The sequence below is a fragment of the Grammomys surdaster genome, unplaced genomic scaffold (assembly GCF_004785775.1).
Source record: "Grammomys surdaster isolate TR1022 unplaced genomic scaffold, NIH_TR_1.0 119130, whole genome shotgun sequence".
Lineage (NCBI taxonomy): Eukaryota > Metazoa > Chordata > Mammalia > Rodentia > Muridae > Grammomys > Grammomys surdaster.
Window position 1 is genome coordinate 1 of NW_021615352.1, and position 6,419 is coordinate 6,419.

At 35.2% G+C, this 6,419-nt stretch overlaps 1 pseudogene; it reads left to right on the plus strand.

Moving 5' to 3' along the window:
- Window positions 1-3,639: 3,639 nt before the first annotated feature.
- Window positions 3,640-3,972, plus strand: LOC114635877 (annotated as a pseudogene).
- Window positions 3,973-6,419: the final 2,447 nt, after the last annotated feature.

Consider the following 6,419-nt stretch of genomic DNA (forward strand, 5'->3'; position numbering starts at 1 on the left):
GTGGTGGCACATGCCTTTAATTCCAGCACTTGGGAGGCAGAGGCAGGAAGATTTCTGAGTTCGAGGCCAGCCTGGTCTACAGAATGAGTTCCAGGACAGCGCGGGCTATAAAAGAAACCCTGTCTCAAAAAAACACACACAAACACACAAAGTCTTTTCATATTAAAGTAGTCTTTGAAGACCTTTAGTAATACCAATAGTAATGTGTGACTACAAAGAATTTGGTGAGATCTTACCCAACACACTTATGTGGAATTACTCAAGGTTACTTACTATGTAGAAAAGAATGTGAGAAGCAACAAAAATCAATTGATAGTTTACTATGTCTCTCTATTTAGTTTGTACTTGCAAACTCTTTTGTACATAGGAAGGCCACTGATTTTCTTTTTCTTTTTTAGTTAATCATGTATCTAAAAAAATTGCTGAAAGTATTTATCAATTCTATAAGTTGCCTTTGGGAAGTATTGGTTCTGTTATTCATACTATCATATCATCTGCAAATAAAGATAATTTTACTTCCTATTTCCTAGTTTATATTACATTCATCTTCAATTTTATTGCTGTAGCTAAACTTTTTGATAGTGTAGTGAATAGAAATGAAGATAATAGTCCACCTTGTCTTGTACATGATTTAGTGAAGTTATTTAGAAATTTCCTAGATTTAATTAAAGATTGGCTATAAGCTTGCTGTGAAGATGCATAATTATGTTTAAGTATGTCCCTTGTATCCTTAATCACTCCAAGAGTTTTATCACAAAATGGTGCTGGATATTGTCAGAGAATTTTTCATCTAATGAGATGACAACTTGTTTTTTTTTTTTTTTACACATTAATCACATTATTTTGAACCATCCCTGCATCTCTTTAATGGAGCCTACTTCACTGATCATGGTAAATGATATTTGGATTTGTTTTCTATTTTATTTTATTATATTCATATTGTTATATTAAGTATATTTGCATCTGTCATTTTAAGGAAAATTGGTCCTTAATTCTCTGTTGTTGCTGAGTCTTTCTTGGCTGAATATATGAGTAACCATGGGTTCACAAAATAAATCTGCTAATGTGTTTTCTGTTTCTATATTGTTGAATAGTTTAAGGAGTATTCTTACTAACTCCTCTTAGGAAGTCTGGTAGATTTCTACCCTAAAACTCATGGCCTTGGACTCCTTTTGGTAGCAGATTTGTAATGGCTTCTCTTTTTCTAGATGGTTAGGCAGTTTAAGTTGTTTATCTTAGTGTGATTTAACTTTGATAAGTGGAATCTCCTGAGGGATTTACCTTATTCTTTCTTTCTTTTTTTTTTTTAATGAAATTCCAGTTCAGTGGAATACAGGCATTTTAAAATTATGTCTCTATCATTCTCTGGATTTCTTCATTGTCTGTTATTTTGTTCCCATTTTCATTTTCAATTTCATTAATTTGGATATTCTCTGTCTTTTAATAAGGGGTTGACTACCTTGTCTAATAAAAGGCTCAAAGAACCAACTCCATGTTTCACTCTTTGCATTCTTCTCTTTCTATTTTATTGATTTCAGAGCCCAATTTGATAATTTCTTGATGTTCACTTTCTTTTTTCCATTTCTCACTCACGTATTTATTGTCTAGACTTTAAAGCATGTTTTTAAATTGACAGTATGAGAACTCTCCAATTATTTTATGTAGGGATTTTGTTCAATTAGCTTTCTTCTTTGAACCATTTCATTTTCTTTGTGCTCCATAATAGTGTGCTTGTTGCATATTCATTTTCATTGAATTCTAGAAGTCTAATTTCTTCCTTTATTTCTGCCTTAAGCTAGTTTTCATTCAGAATTGTAGCTTCTATGAGTTTGTAAGCTTTGTTTTCTGGTTTTGTTGGTATCCAGCTGTATTCCATTGTGGTTTGATAAAATACATGGTATTAGCTCATTTTTTCTTGTATGTATTGAGACTGACAATGTGTCTGAATATGTGGTCAGTTTATGAGTAAGTTTCATGAGGTGCCAAGCAGAAGGTATATTCTCTTCGATTTCAGTACAATGTTCTCTAAATATCAGCTGGACATGTTCATGTTGTCAGCTAGAGTATTTCTCTGTTTACTTTTGTTCTGGTTAATTTGTCAGTTGGTGAGAGTGGGATATTGAAATTTGTGAGTATACGTTTATGAAGGTTATGATGTGATTTTAGCTTTAAAACTCTTTCTTTCACAAAGGTTGGTGACCATGCGTTTTAGGCCTAGATGTTCAAAATTTAAATGTCATTTTTAGTGGTTTCTTTCCTTTGAGGAATATGCATTATCTGTCTCCAATTCTTGATTTTTTTTCTGTTTTAAATCTAGTTTGCTATATTTTAAAATAGTCAAATCAGCTTGCTCCTTAGGCCCATTTACTTGGAATATCTTCTTAAAAGTCTTTGTCTTGAAATAATGCCTATTCTTGATGTTGAGGTACATTTCTTGTGTGTAATAGAAGGATAGATTTTTTTGTTAGTGTACATTCTGTTAGCCATTTTAATTGGAGAACTGAGGTTATTTATATTGAGTCAATGAACGATGATTATTAACTCCTGGTATTTTGTTGTTGTTGTTGCTGCTGCTGCTCGTGGTATTGGTGATGGTGGTGTGTGTGTGTGCTTTCTCTTATTTTGCAGATAATAGGAGATTATTTACTACCTGTGTTTTTATGTCTATGATTAAGTTCCTTGGGTTGGATTCTTCTTCTATCCCTTTGTGTAGGTTTGTATTTGTAGATAGATATTGTTTAAATTTAACTTTATCATGTACTATTATATTTTTTCTAGTTATGGTGATTATTTTTTTTCTAAATATAATAATCTGGTCATCTGTATTTTCTGCAGCACATGTGTCCAAGACCTTCTGGCATTTACAGACTCCAGTGAGAAGTCACCTGTAATTTTAATAGATCTTCCTTTATCTGTTTTTTGGCTTTTTCCCTTTGCAGCTTTTAGTATTCTTTCTTGGTAGTGCATGTTTTGATTATTATACAGGGAAGAGACTTCACTTTATGGTCCATTCTGTTTGATGTTTTGATGATTCTTGTACTTTGATAGGTACCTTCCTTTTTAGGTTAGGATTTTTTTTTCTAAGATTTGCTGTCAATACTTTCCAAGACTTTGATCTAGTATTCTTCCTGTATGCCTAGTATTCTTATGTTTGTCTTTGCACAATGCCCTGGATTTTATGGATACTTTGTTGGGAAGTTTTAGACATAACATTTTCTTTATCTGATGTATCAACTCCTTATATTGTTTCTTGAATGCTTGAGATTTGTCTTTCATCTCTATATTCTGTTGATGAACCTTGCCTCTGTAGTTCCCCTTTGCAGTCCAAAATTTTTATTTCCAGCATTCCCTCAGTTTATGTTTTCTTCATTGCTTCTATTTTTAGGTCTTGAATAGTTTTGTTTTCTTCAATTCTTGATTTGTTATTTTTCATGGTTTTATTTATAGGACTTTTTGTTTTCCTCCACTTTTTTGTGTGTATTTTCCTGGCTGTCCTTCCTGCTCTTTCCTTAGGACCGCACACTAGGCAATCAGGAATTTGGAGAAAAAACTGAACTTATGTTAAACCTAATTAATGGCTCTTTCCGCCATCTTGGAGCCTTTGGAGGCCTGCTGGGAACAAAACTTCTAAAAGCAAGTATGTCTGGAAGGCTGTGGTGCAAGGCCACTTTTGCTGGCTACAAGCGAGGTCTCCGAAACCAAAGAGAGCACACGGCTCTTCTTAAAATTGAAGGTGTTTTTGCCCGAGATGAAACCAAGTTCTACTTAGGCAAGAGATGTGCTTATATGTACAAAGCAAAGAGCAATACAGTGACTCCTGGAGGCAAACCAAACAAAACCAGAGTGATCTGGGGAAAGGTAACTCGGGCCCAAGGAAACAGTGGCATGGTCCGTGCCAAATTCTGAAGCAACCTTCCTGCAAAGGCCATTGGACACAGAATCCGTGTGATGCTGTACCCATCCCAGATTTAAACTAATGCAAAGTAAATAAATAAAAATAGATTTGTGCTTTAAAAAAAAACAAACAAATCTAATTAATGTAGTTACATTAGTTCAACCAAAATAAGAAATGTGGGTATCAATGATGTGACACTGTCTAAAAAGACTACTATATTCTAGGCTTAAAATGTTCAGCCTGAGAGAAATTTTATAAGAAATTCTTAATTTGCTGTAATACAGGATTCTAGACCCTGGGCACATGGACATAAAGCCTGGTTCAACATTGTATAATGATTTTTTCTGATTATAATTACATCATTACCACCATTTTTTTCCTGCCTTCGATGATTGCTTAATAAAAACACCTAAAGTCTAAAGTTGGGGAGAAGAAAGGTAGTAGGTGCTTCATTTCCCAGGCTTGGTGTCCAGGGATTAGACCATGAAGGAGAGAGAAGAGGAAGAAGGAAGACGGTGTCATGGGGTAGGAGGATTGTGAGTGTATGGCCAGGAAGGCTGGCCTGGGAGTATGAGCAGCCTAGACCGAACATGGCAAGTGATATCTTAACAGGGAAATAGACAAAATAATATAGAGAGTTGATATCTGCAAAACTCTGGTGCTTTAATGCCTATTAAAAATACAAAGTCTTTTGTGTCTTTTATTTGATACCTCCTTGATTTAAGTGAGGTAGAGACACCTAAATAATATTTACCACAACAAGATAGCTGTAATTATGTTTTGTGTCTAATGACTGAAATGGAATCCAAAGTAAGATGGCAGAGGATACTCAGTAGTCAAGGCTCTTGTTCTTTTTTAAAAGTGTCATACTTTGCTTTCAGACACCTTTTCTTTAAAGTAGATGAAGAGGAGGTATTGTTCCAGTAACCCATTATCAGACATGGGACTTGAAAAGCAATGTGCTACTCCCTGTGGTGGTGCATGTCTATAATCTCAGAACCCAACAGACAGGGCAGGAAGACCCGAATGGTAAGACCCAGCTCAGCTATCCAATCAATTTGAGTCTAGCCTAAGCTAAATTAAACCCTGTCTTACATTCACCTCAAATATTTTCACCAAAACTGGTTACAAAAAGTGTGATATGAATACATACATCCATACATATCTCTTTCTACTTAATGTTTCTATATGTGGATAAAAGCATTGGGAAAAGTAGAATCAACAGTAAAATATTAAAATAAATTTCTATGGGGGAATTTAAGTTTACTTTAGCTTTTGGGTTTTCTGTTTTGCATCTGTATTTTGTCATTTTCTGTATCAAACATGGATTCCTTGTGCAGTTTAATCAAAACACAAGTTGTGACAAGTAGTCTACACAACAGGTGTGGCCTGGAATGTGTTATAATTTTATTCCAATTCCTATGGATTTAAAGAGAAAGATATCAAATACACATTTGTAGCCCAGTCGCAGAGGCCACACATGGATCTGGAGACTAGTAGGAGAAGGCCAAGAAAATCTCCAGTGCTGGAGATAAATCACATAATGCTCAAGATCAGATTTTGCTTTCTCATTAAGCAGCAGCAAAGCCTGCTTCTGAGCAAGACACTGAGTTTGCTTATTGCAAGAAGAGCTTAGTAATGTGAAAGCAGAGCTTGAGAGCTGTAGTAAGAGCATCTGAATATGACAAATCAGAAGCATGTAGAGCAGTTTCCAGCCTAGATGTCAGCCGGGTGAAGAACAGTGAAGAGAGGAGGCAGCAAAGCCACAAGGTGACTGAGTGGCATCCTTACTTGAGAAGATGAACATGTACATCTCTTGGTACATGTTATGCAGTTACTGATCTAGCAAGTTCCTTTTTCTAACTATGTCTCCATCAGTATCACCAGAAGCAATTGGCTTTATTTTGTATTGCCAGTAGTATTCATTTACAGTTTTGCCCCAAGGATGTATTATATTTGCAGCTCTGTGTCATAACTTAGTTAGAAGAGACCTTGATCATATGTGTCTTCCATGAAATACAATATTAGTATTCTAAAGCTGACGTTATATAGAATTGACGTAGGCAGTATGACGTGTCAACCAATTCAGACTCATTGGTAACTCATCTGGGCATCAGAAGACAGAAAATAAATCCAACTAAATTAAGTAGTCTTCTAATTTAGTGCAATGCTTAGGAATCTATTGCTGTAGAGTATTCAGAGATATTAATTACAAGGTCAAAGATATGAAATTGCACCTGGCCTTTCTTACCACAAAGAAAGAAGCACAACAATTTGTAGGCTTATTGTGATCCTTGAGACAGAACATCCCTCATTTGGGTGTGTTATACCAGCTTATATACCAAGTAGCCCAGAAACCTGCTAGCTTTCTGTTGGGGGCAAGAAACAGGAGAAGGCTCTCTAACAGGACCAGGCTACTATGTAGGCTGTTCTACTATTTTCAGTGTCTGATAGACATATTGTTTCGAGCCTTTGGCAGGCTCTTATTGTGAAATATAGATTTTGAATATTGGAACAAGGCTCT